The sequence below is a fragment of the Scyliorhinus torazame genome, chromosome 1 (assembly GCF_047496885.1).
Source record: "Scyliorhinus torazame isolate Kashiwa2021f chromosome 1, sScyTor2.1, whole genome shotgun sequence".
NCBI lineage: Eukaryota > Metazoa > Chordata > Chondrichthyes > Carcharhiniformes > Scyliorhinidae > Scyliorhinus > Scyliorhinus torazame.
Genome location: NC_092707.1, coordinates 38647212 through 38664445, shown reverse-complemented (window position 1 = coordinate 38664445; position 17234 = coordinate 38647212). Strand labels below are relative to the sequence as shown.

General features: G+C 50.5%; 1 long non-coding RNA gene across 1 annotated transcript in view; it reads right to left on the bottom strand.

Moving 5' to 3' along the window:
- Positions 1 to 17234, bottom strand: part of LOC140429385 (uncharacterized) — a 107450-nt gene that overhangs the window by 50796 nt on the left and 39420 nt on the right. The window contains exon 3 of the long non-coding RNA XR_011949070.1: positions 15529 to 15576. This is a non-coding gene — a long non-coding RNA (uncharacterized lncRNA). The remainder of the gene's footprint in view (positions 1 to 15528; positions 15577 to 17234) is intronic.

The following is a 17234-nucleotide window of genomic DNA, read 5'->3' as shown; positions in this document are numbered from 1 at the left end:
TAACAGGTGTACTGCTTTGGATACTGTTGGGGGGCTGGCCAGGGGATAACAACAGCAGCAGCCAGAGCAGTGGCACCACGGCTGGCTCTGTTGTTAAGCAGGGAGGGACAAAGAGCACTGGATCAATAATTATGATGGACTCTATAGTTAGGGGTACATATAGGTGACTTCAGTGACGTGAAAGACACTCCAGGATGGTATGTTGCTTCCCAGGTGCCAGGGTCCAGGATGTCTCTGAATGGGCAGAAAGCATCCTGAAGGGAGAGGGTGAAAAGCCAGAGGTCATGGTACATATTGGTACCAACAACATAGGTAGGAAGAGTGACGAGGTCCTGCAGTAGCAGTTTAGGGAGTTAGGTAGAAAGTTAAAAAGCAGGACCTCAAGGGTTGTAATCTCAGGATTATTCCCTGTGCCACGTGCCAGTGAGGCTAGAAATAGGAAGATAATACAGCTCAACACATGGCTAAACAGCTGGTGTAGGAGGGAGGATTTCAGATATCTGGACCTTTGAGATCTCTTCAGGGGAAGGTGGGACCTGTACAAGAAGGATGGGTTGCATCTAAACTGGAGGGGCATAAGTATTCTGGCTGGGAGGTTTGCTGTTGTCACACTGGAGGATTTAAACTAGTTTAGCAGGGGGATGGGAACCAAATAAAATGTGAATTAACTGAGAGAACTAGAGAGTAGGATGAGTAAGACTCAGAAGAAGAACAGGCAGGGTGTGGTTACTGATCAAAGAAAGTTCTGGTGGACTGAAATGCATTTGCTTCAATGCAAGAAGTGTAACAGGCAAGGCAGATGCACTTAGAGCTTGGATTAGTATTTGGAACTATGATGTTGTTGCCATTACATAGACTTAGTTAAGGGAAGGACAGGATTTGCAGCTTAACGTTCCAGGATACAGATGTTTCAGATGGGATAAAGGGGGATGTAAAAGGGGTAGGGGAGTTGCACTATTAGTTAAGGAGAATGCAAGGCAATATAGGTAGAGCTCAGGGTAGGAAGGGTGCAGTCACAATGTTGGGGTTTACTATAGGCCTCCCAACAGCCAGCAGGGGATAGAGGAACAGATAATTAGGCAGATTTTGGCAAGGTGTAAAAGTAACAGGGTTGTTGTGGTGGATGATTTTAACTTCCCCTATATTAACTGGGACTCACTTAGAGCTAGAGGCTTGCATGGTACAGAATTTGTAAGGAGTATCCAGGAGGGATCTTTGAAACAGTATGTAGATAGTCCAACTAGGGAAGGGGCCGCACTGGACCTGGTATTGGGGAATGAGCAGGGGCAGGTGGTCAATGTTTCAGTAGGAGAGCAGTTCGGGAACGTTGACCACAATTCAGTAAGCTTTAAAGTACTGGTGGATAAAGATAAGGGTAGTCCTCAGGCGAAGGTGCTAAATTGGGGGAAGGCTAATTACAACAATAATAGGCAGGAACTGAAATATATAGATTGGGGGCAGATGTTTGAGGGCAAATCAACATCTAGCATGTGGGAGGCTTTCAACTGTAAGTTGAGAAGAATTCAGAACCGGCATGTTCCTGTAAGGATAGGAAGTTTTGGGAAACTTGGATAACAAGAGATATTGTGAGCCGAGTTAGAAAGAAAAAGGAAGTAGTTGTCAAGGCTAGGAGGCTGGGAACACACAACGCAAGAGTGGAATACAAGGAAAGTAGAAAGAAACTAAAGCAAGGAATCAGGAGGGCTAAAAGGGGTCACAAAACGCCATTGGCCAGCAGGATTAAGGAGAATCCCAAGGCTTTTTATACATATGTAAAGAGCACCAGGGTAGCCAGGAGAGGGTTGGCCCACTCAAGGACAGGGGAGAGAATCTATGCGTGGAGCGAGAGGAAATGGGCGAGGTATTAAATGAGTACTTTGCGTCAGTATTCACCAAAGAGAAGGACTTGGTGGATGTTGAGTCTGAGGAAGGGTGTGTAGATAGTTTGGGTCATGTTGAGAATTAAAAGGAAGAGGTATTGGGGTCTTGAAAAACATTAAAGTAGACAAGTCCCCAGGGACTGGTGGGATATTCCCCAGAATACTGAGAGAGTCAAGGGAGGAAATTGCTTTAAGTAATAGCTCTAAGTGAGTCCCAGTCAATATAGGGGACCTTGAGAGAAATCTTTGTATCCTCAACAGCTACAGGGGAGGTCCCAGAGGATTGGAGAATAGCCAATGTTGTTCCATTGTTCAAGAAAGGTAGCAAGGATAATCCAGGTAATTACAAGCCGGTGAGCCTTACGTCAGTGGTCAGGAAATTATTGGTGAGGATTCTTCGAGACAGGATTTACTCCCACTTGGAAATAAGTGGACGTATTTGCGAGAGGCAACATGGTTTTGTGAAGAGGAGATCATGTCTCACTAACTTGATTTGAGTTTTTTGAGGAAGTGATTGATGAGGGTAGGGCAGTGGATGTTGTCTACATGGATTTCAGAAAGGCCTTTGACTAGGTCACTGATGGCAGACTGGTACAGAAGGTGAAGTCACACAAGATCAGAGGTGAGTGAGCAAGGTGGATACAGAACAGGTCATAGAAGACAGAGGGTAGCAGTGGAGGGTGCGTTTCTGAATGGAGGGCTGTGACTAGTGGTGTTCTCAGGGGTCGGTGCTGGGACCTTTGCTGTTTGTAATATATAAATGATTTGGAGGAAAATGTAATTGGTTTGATTGGTAAGTTTGCCGACGGCACAAAGGTTGGGGGAATTGCGGATAGTGATGAGGACCGTCAGGAGATACAGCAGGATATAGATCGGTTAGAGACTTAGGCAGAGATGGCAGATGGAGTTTAATCCGGACAAATGTCAGTTCATACATTTTGGAAGGTCTAATACAGACGGGAAATATACAGTAAAAGGCAGAACCCTTAAGAGTATTAATAGGCAGAGGAATCTGAGTGTACAGGTACACGGGTCACTGAAAGCAGCAAAGCAGGTGAGGAAGGTAGTCAAGAAGGCATACGGCATGCCTTCATCGGCCGGGGCATTGAGTTAAAAAATTTGCAAGTCATGTTGCAGCTTTATAGAACCTTAGTTAGGCCGCACTTGGAATACAGTGCTCAATTCTGGTCGCTACACTATCAGAAGGATGTGTAGGCTTTGGAGAGGGTCCAGAATTACCAGGATGTTGCCTGGTTTGGAGGGCATTAGCTATGAGGAGAGGTTGGAGAAACTTGGTTTGTTCTCACTGGAACGACGGAGGTTGAGGGGCGACCCGTTAGATGTCTACAAAATTATGAGGGGCATGGATAGAGAGGATAGTCAGACACTTTTTCCCAGGGTGTTACGAGGTTTAAGGTGAGGGGGGCAAGATTTAAAGGAGATGTACAGGGCAAATTTTTTATACGGAGGGTGGTGGGAGCCTGAAACTCGCTGCCAGGGGAGGTAGTGGAAGCAGATACGATAGTGACTTTTAAGGGGCATCTTGACAAATACATGAATAGCATGGGAATAGAGGTCCTCAGAAGGGTTTGGGGTTTTAGTTCAGATGGGCAGCATGGTCGGTGCAGGCTTGGAGGGCTGAAGGGCTTGTTCTTGTGCTGTAATTTTCTTTGTTCTTTGTTAGTGAGGGGAGTAATCTAAAGGCAAGTCACGGCAGGGCAGCTTTGCCACTTAGAATGCTCCTCATGTGCTATGTGGGAAACTAGGGACACTTCCAGTGTCCAGGATGAACATGTGTGCAGGATGTGACTCCAGCTGCAGCTCCTGAAATTCTGTTTCAGAGCTGGAGCAATGAGTGGAGTCACTCTGGAGCATCTGTGAGGCTGAGATTTCCGCTTCACAGAAGCATACCAAAGAATCGGTCTCAGCCTCAATCTCGAGAAGATCAATTCATTTATCAAACTGCACCAGCACAAGATCTGGTCTCTCCTTCCATCAAGATCATTGGAAAACCCCTACCAAACATGGAACATTTCCCAAACCTGGGGAGCCACCTCTCCTCTCAGACTGACATTGATGCAGAGATCCAACATCGTATCTAATCCACGAGTGCCTCCTTCGGACGCCTAAGGACGGGGGTCTTTGATAACTGCATCCGTGCTGACACCAAGATCCTGACGTACAAGGTGGTGGTTCTCCCAACTCTTCTATATGGATCAGAACCTGGACTACATACAGACGCCACCTCAAAGCGCTGAAGAGGTACACCATCAATGCTGTCTGAGGCAGATTCTCCGCTTCAGCTGAGAGAACAGGCATATTAACATAAGTGTCCTTGAAAAATGAATTAAAAATGAAAATCGCTTATTGTCAAGAGTAGGCTTCAATGAAGTTACTGTGAAAAGCCCCTAGTCGCCACATTCCGGCGCCTGTTCAGGGAGGCTGGTACGGGAATTGAACTGTGCTGCTGGCCTGCCTTGGTCTGCTTTAAAAGCCAGCGATTTAGTCCAGTGTGCTAAACCAGCCCCAAGTCCATCAGCGCGAGGCCATGATCATCCAAAACTAACTCTGCTGGGCCGGCCATGTGTTTAGGATGTTAGAGTCCCGACTGCCAAAGCAAATCTTCTTTGCCCAGCTCGAGGAAGGCTTCAAACAAGAGGACAAAGGAAGCGCTTCAAAGACACCATGAAGGCTTACCTCAATAAATGTACATAGACATCAACGCCGCCGAGACCCTTGCTCAGAAGAGACCTACTTGGAGGAACGTGCTGAAGACCTCTGGTGGTAAGAGAAGGCCCGGAAAAGGAGCCTAGAAAGGAATACCAGTGATCTAGAGACAAAGGACCAATCCCACTTCCCTGAAACACCTGCTAAGTGTGTGGTCGGAGATGTGGCTCCAGGATCGGTCTCATCAGCCATGAAAGAATCCACAAGAACCCATGACCAATAACATGGATTTTTTTAGGAGGACAATCATATTTGTCAGCGAGTGATCGCCAAAGAAGAAAGAGATTGGAAATCCATGTTTCAGAGCTGAAACATCTGTAAGGTGGAGATTTTTGTGGACAGCACGTTTAGAGAGGTGGTCACACCCCAGATCAAGTCTGCACAGACAGAAATCAATGGGTACCTGCCAGGCGGAGTAGAGGTAGACAGATAGTCCAGGGATCCCTGGGCCATTCCCCTCTAAAACAGATATGCTGCTTTGCATGTGGTTGGGAGTAATGACTCCTCAGAAGAATGCAGTGAAATCCAAGTCTGTGGTATTATGAGTTTCTCAACTACGCAGATAGGGAGGGAATAGGGGCCAGGGCTATAGTGATAGGATATTCAATTTTAAGGGGAGCAAATGGGCATTTCTGTGACCACAAAAATGATTCCAGGATGGTATGTTGCCTCCCTGGTGTAAGGCTCCAGGGTGTCACAGATTGGGTGCAGAACATTTTGGAGGGGAAGGGCGTGTTACACATTGATACCAATGGCATTGGTAAAAAAAAGTGCTGAGGTCATGAAAGGTGATAAAGTAAGAAGCAGGATGTCCAAGGTAGTAATCTCAGGATTACTCCCAGTCCCAGTGAGAGCAGAAATAGGATGTAGGATTAATATGTGGCGAGAAAAGATGTGTACGAGGATGGGTTTCAGGTTCCTGAGCCATTGGGACAGGTTCTGGGGAAGGTAGGACCTGTACGAAGTGGGTAGGTTACTCCCTGTAGCACACAAAGACTCCGTGAGACGAATAGAGTGAAGTCGATGAGGCTTTATTAAGCGTGTCTGTTCCCCCGCAGCTCGACAGTAGAATGGCCTGCGGGGGAGGACTCCGGCTTCTTATACTCCGCCTTCAGGGCGGAGCTAGAGGTCAACGGCCAACCAGGACCCGGGATCTGTCAGCCAATGACATTAGGGTTTCCAGTCCCACATGACACCTAATACATACTACCACATTCACTCCTTGTCAAAAATGAACCCGGCGGGGTTATGCTTCGCATGGTGGTAAGGGTTTACAGGGCTGGTCCTGGGAGGAAAACATTCATATGGTAATACAGTATGTACAATTTTGTCCTGTTTCAACTATTTACAGAAGGTATCGGGAGAAAAGGCAAAATGTTCTTGTGAAAAGTCCATATATTGATTTAGATCGACGCCACGAGTCGGTCGGGCGGTCTGGTCGTCCGTGTCGATCGCCTCAGCCCCGGTGGTGGTGGTGCTTGTTCCGGTGTTGTCGTCTCCGGGAGCCTTACAGTTTCAGCTTGGGCTTTATTCCTGGTAGGGCCTGGGAGGAGGACTGATCCTCCTGGGAAGGGGGCGGTCGCGGGGTGCGGCGGTGGCAGGAAGGGGGGGGGGTTGGGTGAATGGTGTCGGGGGGGGTGTGTGTGTTGCCGGCGGGCGCCAGATCTCGCAGGGAGACCGTGTCCTGTCGGCCGTCGGGATACTCCACGTAAGCGTACTGCGGGTTCCCGTGGAGGAGGTGAACCCTTACGACCAACGGGTCCGACTTGTGCGCCCGCACATGCTTTCGGAGCAAGATGGGTCCTGGGGCCGCCAGCCAAGTCGGCAGCGACGTTCCACAGGAGGACTTCCAAGGGAAGACAAGGAGACGCTCATGAGGCGTTTGATTAGTGCTCGTACACAATAGCGACCGGATGGAGTGGAGAGCGTCCGGGAGGACCTCCTGCCACCGTGAAACTGGGAGGTCCCTGGACCGTAGGGCCAGTAGGACGGTCTTCCAGACCGTGCCGTTCTCCCTCTCTACTTGCCCGTTCCCCCGGGGGTTGTAGCTGGTCGTCCTGCTTGAGGCTATGCCCTTGCTGAGCAGGAACTGGCGCAGCTCGTCACTCATGAAAGAGGACCCCCTGTCGCTGTGGACGTATGCGGGGCAACCGAACAGTGTGAAGATGGTGTTCAGGGCTTTAATGACTGTGGCCGCGGTCATGTCAGAGCAGGGAATAGCGAGTGGGAAGCGTAGAATTCGTCCATCGATTCTCCGGGACTTTGCCGTCTCGTCGCGAGCTGGTAGCGAGCGTAGATTTGGTTAACTGGGCGGACATAGAGATTTTTCAGTGCTGCGAACGCCGTCTGGAAATCCTCCGCGTCTTCGATGAGGGAGAAAATCTCCGTGCTTAACCTCGAGTGCAGGACCTGTAGTTTTTGGTCTTCTGTGACCCGGCCGGTGGCCGTTCTGAGGTAGGCCTCAAAACAAGTCTGCCAATGCTTGAAGGCTGCTGCCGCGTTCACTGCGTGGGGGCTGATCCTCAGGCATTCCGGGATGATCCTGAGCTCCATAGTCCTTTTTAGGCACGCTTAATAAATTGTAGCGCACAAAGACTCCGTGAGACGAATAGAGTGAAGTCGATGAGGCTTTATTAAGCGTGTCTGTTCCCCCGCAGCTCGATAGTAGAATGGCCTGCGGGGGAGGACTCCGGCTTCTTATACTCCGCCTTCAGGGCGGAGCTAGAGGTCAACGGCCAACCAGGACCCGGGATCTGTCAGCCAATGACATTAGGGCTTCCAGTCCCACATGACCCCTAATACATACTACCACACTCCCCAACAGGATTGAGACCAATATACTTGCAGGGGCATTTGCCTGTGCTGTTAACAATGCTTTAAACTAGTATGGCAGGGGGCGGGGTGCCTGAGCAGGGTGTTAGAGGAGGTGGGAACTGGGTTCGAAACAAAAGGCAGAAAAAGTGAAAGCAAGGGAGGAAGACTGGGGAATAAAATGCAAAAAACAAACAGTAGCTCTATTGTTCCCAGTGACCAGTTCAAAGTAAGGAAAAGAGGTCAAAAAACAAAATTAAGAGTTCTGTATCTTAATGTAGCATTACAAAAAGATTAATGAACTGATGACATAAATAGCGTTAAATGGGTATGAACTGATAGCCATTACTGAGACATGGGATGCGACCTTGAGCTTGCACTCGCCGTCCGCGGGATTGGAGGTGAGGGTGGAAAATCTTGTGAGAATCGGAAAATGTGATTCTGGCTGAATAGATCGCGTTTTCCAATTTTCCCCGACATTCCCAGCGGCGTCAAGAGATTTACACCTACAAAAGGTGTACATTGGTAATATTGTTAGAATCACAACGCCACTTGATCCCCTCTCACTAAATTTTCAAACCTTGCTGAGGTGATGTCACATCAGCAAGCTTTACAACCTTTGGCCAGAGGTGAGGCAGTCGAGGGGATCCCTCCCGCAGAGGTAAGTATAGCCATGTGCGGTGGGGAAGGGATAGAGAGACATACTACCCCAGCAAAAGTTGGCACTGCTAGGTTGGCACGGTGCCAGCCTGTGCAGGGGACTGTGCCAAGGGTGGGCCCTAGTGGCAGCCCATGGGGAGAGGGTGGGGGGGGGGGGGTCGATGTGTTGTGCGAGATGAGTGTTAGGTACCGCCTCAGTGTTGGTGGAGGGGGGTTTCAAAAATGGTGAGAATTCTTGGGGTGGAGGACTGGATTGGAATTCCCAGGATTGTGGGAGTCAGTGTGGATGCCCCCAGTACCTCCATGCTGGGGACTATTATGCTACAATGCTGATTGGGGTGCCCTATAAAAATAGTACCCAATCTGTTTGGGGCAGGTTGCTGGCTCTGTGAGCTCACCTCTCCCCGGCCAGAGTAATGGTGTGTACAACGCCCACTCTTTTCTTTGGTTAAGAACCTGAAGATTTGGAGAGAAAACTGGTCTGTGCTTTTGGAGAGTTTTGTGTCTGAGCCTGACACTTAGCCAAATTCTGGTAAGATTCTGCCCAAGGACGCAAGGAGACCAAAGTTGGGAAATCAGTATTATTCAAGATTATTTAACTTTTAGGAAGAGGGCAGCATGGTGGCGCAGTGGATAGCACTGCTGCCTCACTGCACCAAGGTTCCCGGTTCGATCCTGGCTCTGGGTCACTGTCCGTGTGGAGTTTGCACATTCTCCCCGTGTTTGCGTGGGTTTCACCCCCACAACCCAAAGGTGTGTAGGGTAGGTGGATTGGCCACGCTAAATTGCCCCTTAATTGAAAAAAATGAATTGGGTACACTAAATTAATAAAAAACTTTTAGTAAGGATGGGCAGGAAGGATAAGATGTTGTGGTAGCTCTTCTAATATGAGAGAAAATAAGTACAGTTCTGAGGGCCGATCTAGTCTCAGAGGATGTGGAGTCGCAGAAAGCTATCATGAAGATGCAGGCAGTAATAGGAAGGCAACTGAAATTCTGTTTTATTTCAATGGTGCTGAAGTATAAAAGTAAAGAGGTGTTACTGCAACTGAACAAGATACCAGTGAGGCCACATTTAGGATACTGTGTACAGTTTTGGTTCCCTTATTTAAGAAAATATATATTGTCATTGGAAGCAGTACAGAGGAGGTGCACTGGGATGATCCCAGGACTGGAGATACTGCCATATGAGGAACTCCTTGGAGTTCATAAGAATAAGAGGTGATAGGCATGATTCAGCAACCGTGTTGCGCCCAGCGTGACTCGGGACATGCTGGATGAATCGCGGTACAGGTCAAAATCGAGATTTGCGCCGGGCGCGAACCATTTTGCCATTCACTCGGCCCGCTCCCAATGACGAGTTATAGATCACGTCCAGAAATGGCCTCATTTGCATTCATTTTAATCTCAGTAATGTGACTGAAGTCGAATGTAGACGCTTCCCGGGACTACCCGACTCCACAGCGGAGTCCTCACTCCTCACTGAGGGCAGCATGGTAACACAGTGGATGGCACTGTTGCTTCAAAGCTCCAGGGTCCCAGGTTCCATTCCCGGCTTGGATCACTGTCTGTGTGGAGTTTTCAAAAAGGTGAACCTGGCACAATGGCTACTGAGAGAAAGTAACAATAACAATAATCTTTATTGTCATAAGTAGGCTTACATTAACACTGCAATGAAGTTACTGTGAAAGGCCCCTAGTCGCCACATTCCGGCGCCTGTTCGGGTACACAGAGGGAAAATTCAGAATGTCCAATTCACCTAACAAGCACATCCTACGGGACTTGTGGGAGGAACCGGAGCACCCGGAGGAAACCCACGCGGACATGGGGAGAATGTGCAGACTCCGCACAGACAGCGACCCAAGCCGGGGATGGAACCTGGGACCCTGGAGCTGTGAAGCAACAGTGCCATCTAGTGTGTACCTTGCTACCCTAAGAGGAGTGAGGACACTGGAGCTGCTGCACAATTCTCAGGTGGGTGAGGGCGCAGCGGAACGGCACCCTTCAAGAGGGTTGGCTTAGTCAGGTAGCTCAGGCATTCCCGGTCGGGGTCACCTCTGATCCGAGAGGGGTTGAGGAGCTTTGCATCTACGAGGCCAGTGGGCCGATCAATGGCAGATGGAGTTTAATTTGGATAAATGTGCGGTGATGCATTTTGGTCGATCGAATTGGGACAGGACCTATTCAGTTAATGGTAGGGAGTTGGGAAGAGTTACAGAACAAAGAGATCTAGGAATACAGGTTCATAGCTCCTTGAAGGTGGAATCGCAGGTGGACAGAAGGCAGTCCGAGTACTGAATACAGGAGTTGGGACGTCTTGTTGAAGTTGTACAAGACATTGGTAAGACCACACATGGAATATTGTGTTCAGTTCTGGTCGCTCTATTAGAGGAAAGATATTGTTAAACTAGAAAGAGTGCAGAAGAGATTTATAAGGATGCTACCAGGACTTGATGGTCTGAGTTATAAGGAGACGCTGGATAGGCTGGGACTTTTTTCCCTTGAGTGTAGGAGGCTTAGGGGTGATCTTATAGAGGTCTATAAAATAATGAGGAGCATCGATAAGGTTGATAGTCAACATCCTTTCCCAAAGGTAGAGGAATTTGGAACTAGGGGCATAGGTTTGAGATGAGAGAAGAAATATACAAAAGAGACCATAGAGGAAATTACTTCACACAGAGGGTGGCGAGCATCTGGAACTAGCTGACAGAGGCAGTGGTAGAGGAGGGTACAATTTTACCCTTTAAAAAGCAGTAAGACAGTTACATTGGCAGAGTGGGGAGAAAGGGATATGGGCCAAATGCAGGCAAGTGGGATTAGCTTAGTGATAGAAACTGGGTGGCATGGATCAGCTGGGCCTGTTTCCATGCTGTAAACATCTATTACTCTATGACCATGTGACTCTAGAGATCCGGCAATTGGTAGTAAGCTGTAACAGACGACAGTCGCATTAGAAGTAGCTCCAGGAGAATTCACTAATCGTTACCGTTTGTATTATGGTTTCTTTAGTTATCATTCCACTTGTTCATTTATCAATAAACTATCTTACTCGTCAAGAACTAGATGTTCTGTGTGCATCTTTACCATGGCCACAACACAGAACAAAACATGAGCCACCTCCCTCTGTGTCTGCACCAAGTCGGCCAGTGCCTGGGCAATGCCGGCGATGTTCCCAGCTATTGCCTGACTGGGCCATGCTCAAGAGCACCGCCGCGATGTCCAGGTGGCTCTGGCACATGGTTGCCTGTGAGACAGCAGCCCTGCCTTGGGCCTTAGCCAGCGCCCGCATAGAATGCCCCAGGCCTTAGACATGCTGATCCAGAGCTCAAACCTTCGCACCAATGCCTCCATGGGTGCACCTCCCGTGCAGTCTTGGCCTGGGTGGCACACTTTGTCGACACCACCTCTGCTGCTGCACGCAGCTGGACTCCTCCAACTGCACATGCAGGTGTTGGATGCTCGCCGACAAACCCTCATGTTGATGGGACTGTCCGTTTAGATGGGACTGTGCGTTTCAGAAGCCCAAAACCCACCTGGAAGGCAGTGAGCTCCTGGGGACAACTTGCCTTCTGACCGTTCGCCCCCTCGGGTGTTCCTACCTCCACCTGCTGTACCGGATCAGCTGTGTGGTGAGCACTAGAAAGTGTCTCAGGTGCATATTCACTGAAGTGCCCAACCGGGGTGAGTGTCTCTGGGGTGATGGAGGGTGTTGGAGACAGCTGGAATGGGAAATCATGGTCATCCTCTGAAACAAGCTCCGAGGTCTCCAGAGTCTCGGGTGGAGGGCTGGTGTCCGAGCTGCTCTCCTCCCTGCACGGCTCACATGGGGGGGGCTCTGGCTGTGAATGCCAGATAGACCCGCCCGATCACCAGGTCGTTCAAGACACAAGACAAGACTTGTGATTCGACCGCGGCCAGGGGGTGAGCGTGTGCATCGGGGTGGGGGTGGGGTGTGGTGAGGGTAGGGGGTGCTGGGATGGTGTGAGTGTGAGGGTGATGTGGGGGTGAAGGTAGGGGTAAGGGTCGTGTGGGGGTTGTGCTTGTGGAGGTTGACACGTGTCATGGGGAACCGCAACTACGCGGGGTCTCACTACCTTGCCTGCGGCCGAACTCCACCTCAGCGACCTCCCTTTCCTCTGGGCCGACGATCACGTCCAGGGCCCTCTGCTCAGCCACAGTAAGGTGCTGCAGGTCTGGCAGTCCCCCTCATGTATTCGCGCTCTCCCGCATGTTGTGCACGGTGTTAGACAGTCCGCCGCATGCAGCCCAGGGAGTGTATAGCTGGGGACTTCAGTGCCAGGGCAGCGGCCATGTTGGCCAGTATGGGTACCGACATGTGGTTCATGGTGGGAGTTTGCCCGCTGTCCGAGTAGGGTGAGGGGGTGTTGGGGTACAGGTGTGTGGGGCGGTGATTCTGCTAGGAGCACAGTGTTGCCTACTCACCCTGGCCGTCCTGAAGAGGCCTTGCAGTTTTTTGTGGCACTGCTGGCCAGTCTGGATAAAGTTGCCCATGGCGCTGACTGCTTCTGTCAGCTTTGTTTTTTTATTCGTTCATTGCCCATCCCTGAGGACATTAAAGAGTCAACCACATTGCTGCTGTGGATCTGGAGTCACATGTAGGCCAGAGCAGATTCCTTTCCTGAAGTATTTTAGTGAATCCCAGATGGGTTTTTACGACAATCGACAAAGGTTTCATGGTTACCGTGAGATTTTTAATTCTAGATTTTTATTGAATTCAAATTTCACCATCTGTCACTGTAGGATTCGAACCCTGGTCCCCAGAGCATGACTTTGCGTCTCTGGATTACTAGTCCAGCAACAATACCTCTCTGCCACTGCCTCCTCAATGCGCCCAGGGACAGCGAACGGTGGCAGCTGGCAGCCTCTTTCCCGAGCCGAGACACAGAGTCATCCTCCTTTCCTCCATGGCGTCCACAAGGGTCTTGAGCTCTGTGTCAGAGTACCTTGCTGCCGCTCTCCTTACTGCCATCTTGTTGGCTGGGATGGTGTCTCTGGGGAATTAAGTGTGTTTATGCGGCTGCAACTCGTCAGTCTCCTGGGTGTCAATTACGAAACTGGCAAATCCGGCACAGTTTCTCATTAGAATCAACATATTAGAATCAATTGTGTTCTAAGTGGCGCCGGTGCTAGCCCCTTAACAGTTGCAGAATTGGTCCAGGTGCGGCGTCAGTTTTGCTGTTGTGAAAGTCCACGAATTCAGCATGGGCGTCAACACATCGGGCTGGATTCACCGTTTTTGACGGCAGCAGAGGAACTGTTACGTATTGCGCATTACGACGGAAAGATTGCCGCCGAACCCACACCCATCCTGCGACCAGTGAGGGGTTGGCAGCGGTGCTCAGTAAAACTCCCGGCACCCACGACAGAAACGGCTGGAGAATGGCCAGGTATGTGGCCGCGCATGCACATGACAGTGACCTGCAGCAGGCGCGTCAACAAACATGGCGCTGGCCGTGCTCGTACCTGACCTGCCAACTACTGCCCCACCTGGCCACCTCCCAGTTCCCCCAGCCCTCGCGGAAGAACCCCTGGCCAGCAGCACAGCTCCTGGCCGACTGTGGTGGCATTGGACCGCTGAGACCACAAGAACTCGGCCCATCAGTGCAGTGAATCGCGGAGGCCCCAGAGACTAGAGGGTCAGGCCCATTAATGATATGCCAACAGTGCTTAAAAAGGTGTGTGGCGAGGGACACATTTACTCCATTTTGGGATGCCGGAGGATCCCGATTTGGTGTCAAACCTGCGCCTACATGATTTTGGCGTCGGAGGCTATGCTCCGCCCAATTGCGTTTCACGATTTCGGCGTTGGCCAACGGTGAATCTAGCTTGTAGTCTCAGAAACGGAGAATCCCGCCCCATAAATACAGATTCCCCTGTATAGTTTTCAAATTGAATTTGTAGGCATCAAGGGAAAATATTTTAGAAGGGAAAATATTTAACCTTTTCCTTATGCACAGCATCTGGGACCAGAGAAACCGCTGCCCCTGTATCCAATTCCATACCTATTGCTAGGCCCTCCAGCAGCAGTGTTAGCTCGTAGCCCTGTGAGCCATCAGTCATTGACAAGCGGTTGGTGGAGGGGCATTCCTTCTTCAAATTTGACAGAATCACTCTGGCCCTCCCTTTCTTGCTGTATAAGATACACATTTTTATTTTTGTTCCACCAAACTACAGATTTCTTTTTTTCTGGTTTGCTTTTCTGATTCACTGCTTCTTTTTAGTTTTCACAGGTACGCTCAACATGTCTCTTCTTGCCAAACAGACAGCATTCAACATCTCAGCACCAGCGTTAAGAAGAATGGTGACTTGGCATTCCACAATGATAACATTCTCAGCTGCTTGCTATCTTGAGTGCTCCCTTTGCCCTGAAGAAAGTTGCCATCTTTCTATCATCCTAAACGACCATCTTATGGACTGACCTCATTAACACTACACCCCTGTATGCTTCACCCGATACCGATGTTCATGTAGTTACATTGTGTACCTTGTGTTGCCCTATTACCAACCACACCTGGTCGCTGCCGGCGGAGACAGCGCGGGAATGCTGGGGAGGCGAGCGGGGTTCCTGCACCGGGGAGGGGGCTCAAAAGGGGTCTGGCCCGCGATTGGTGCCCACCCATAGGCGGGCCGGCCTCTCTGAAGGAGGACCTCCTTTCCCCCGCTGCCCCACAAGATCCGCCATCTTCTTGCGAGGCGGCCACGGGGAGGACGGCAACCGCGCATCCGCGGGTTGGCGCCGGTCAACCCGCGCATGCGCGGGTGATGTCATTTACGCGGCTCCGGTCACGTCATTTACGCGGCGCCGCTTTTATGCGGCGCCAAGGCCCGGCGCCGCTCCTAGCCCCCCGGGGGCGGGAGAATAGGGGGCTGGGAACGGCCTCCGACGGCGGAGTGAAACACTCCAGTTTTCACTCCGGCGTCGGGATTTAGTCTCCCGATGGGAGAATTGCGCCCCCCGACTGTGTGGGGGCGCCCACAATGGAAAACCCCATTGGGCGGCTTCCGGGACAGAGAATCCCGCTGCCGGCAGGGGCGTGCCTCACCGTTTCTTGCAGTTTTGTTTGTAACAAATCAGTGCAGCCATAGCCATTGAATTACATTTTTAAAGTGCAATGACTTGTTACAGACAAATTGCGCACACCCAGCAATAAAAGGCATTACATATAATTGCATTTTGATGAAATTAAATCAACAACATTGTAATAACCTACACAGGACTCATCCACCTGGGGATGATTGTTCCCCGTGTTCAATTGGACTGAGTTAACCCAGCACTAGCATAAAAGGCAGGCAGCTGTAGAGCCAGCTAAAAAGGAATGAGGACCTGGTGAAAGGGAACCGGGCCCTGTGTATGTATGATGCTGAAATAAAGGACTTTTAAGAAGCTCGTTGGACTTCCCTGGCTTTATCACAAACATCGATAAATTTACCTCTTTCTGAAGCCAAAGATTCTCGTTTTGAAAGCGACGTTTCCTGTCCTGTAAAAGTAGACACATCTGAAATATATTTAAATCGTACAAAGGTCTATATTTTATATTTAGTTTTGAAAACAATTCCTGTCTTTACTTTGGATTATTCAAAAGTGTCTAAAGATTGGATGAAAATGTAATAAATAGCAGTTCAGCAAAATTAAAAGTGTACATGTCATAAATATTCATTACCAATGCATCCTTTCCTACTTTTTTCTACAGTGCCCTCCATTTAGCACAACCGGTGGCACTTCAGAATGAGAATTAACTAAAATTTAAAGCTGCAAAGTAAATCACATACTTTTGGAGAGCCAATGGAAAATAAGTTGGTTAACTCTGAAAAATGGGATGGAAATGTGCATATGATTAACACATCTGTTGCATTGCAGGAAACATGGGCCAGATTCTCCGTTGACTGAAACCTGAATCGGGAAATGTGATTGGGCAGAGAAGAGGTCCCGACCCCAGAATCGCAGCGGGCAGCTATTTGACGTCAAATCGCAATTCTTCGTCATCTCGATAGCGGTGTCAACTGTGGTCCGGAACGCACGTACAACAAACACCATTTGCGGGCCCGACCCGGTATTCTCTGGGTCCTCCACGGTTCTCCGCCTCTGTGGCCCGAGTTCCCGACGGCACGGTTTACTTGTGCTTTTAAAAATCGTGAAACCGACGTGCTGGCTGACGAAGGACAGAGGAGGTAGGACACAGAGAGGTGCGGCCATGGGCTGCCGGGCTGGCTGGGGTGGGGACCCTGCCAGAGCCTGCGGGGAGGTGGGTGATGACAGAACGGACTGTGTGGCTGAGTTGACCCGCCACAGGACTGGGGCAGTCCAGGCACGGCTGTGGCCTGTGAGGCAGCTATCTTGTTGTGCACTCCACTGATCACGCATTCTGGCCCCTTGTTCTGGAGTGGCATTGGCCATATGGGTGCCCCCCACCCCACCCAGCACCCCCGTCACGCCATTCACCCCCCCCCCCCCGCACCTGGCCGCCACTTTCCGTCGGACATCTGGCGGCTCACCCAGGGCAATGCTCACTGTACCCCTTACGGGGGCGATTGGGGGGGGGGGGGGGGTGCGCAGAGTGTACCGCTACCATGGGCAGCATCAGCCGACTATACCCCTGGCGGCAGGTATGAGTGCCAGGGCTGAGTCCCCACGGGGTCGGGCAACGACAGTCATGGGGTGCAGGGAAGGGGGGAAGGAGGACATGCTGGGGTGGAGCCCACAGTGCCAACCGGGGCCACCATGTAGCCCTTTGGACTTGGTTGGGCATGGGTTATGCACCACGCCAACATGTAGATCTTTCACCCCCTGCAGGCAATGGATATTGGAATTCAAGCAGCAATGATGCCCTTCCTGCTAGTCGCCGCAGATCTGGGAGATGCCCTGCGCTGTACGAGGTGGCGCTGCTCAAGGAGAAGGAGGCTGCAGCAGTGGTGTGTGCAGCAACGGATCGTGCCACAGAGGGACAGGTGGCAGCCGTACAGGATGGAGAGGCGGCTGCCGAACAGGGCGAGGCAGAGAAGCAGGTGCCAAGGAGTTGCCACTTGAGGCCTCGTGTGTACAGGCAGCGCCTGTCATTCATGGACCTGCAGTACCGGATATGCAGTCCAAGACTCCGGCTGAGCAGGGAGACAGTGCGACATATCTGCCAGATTCTGG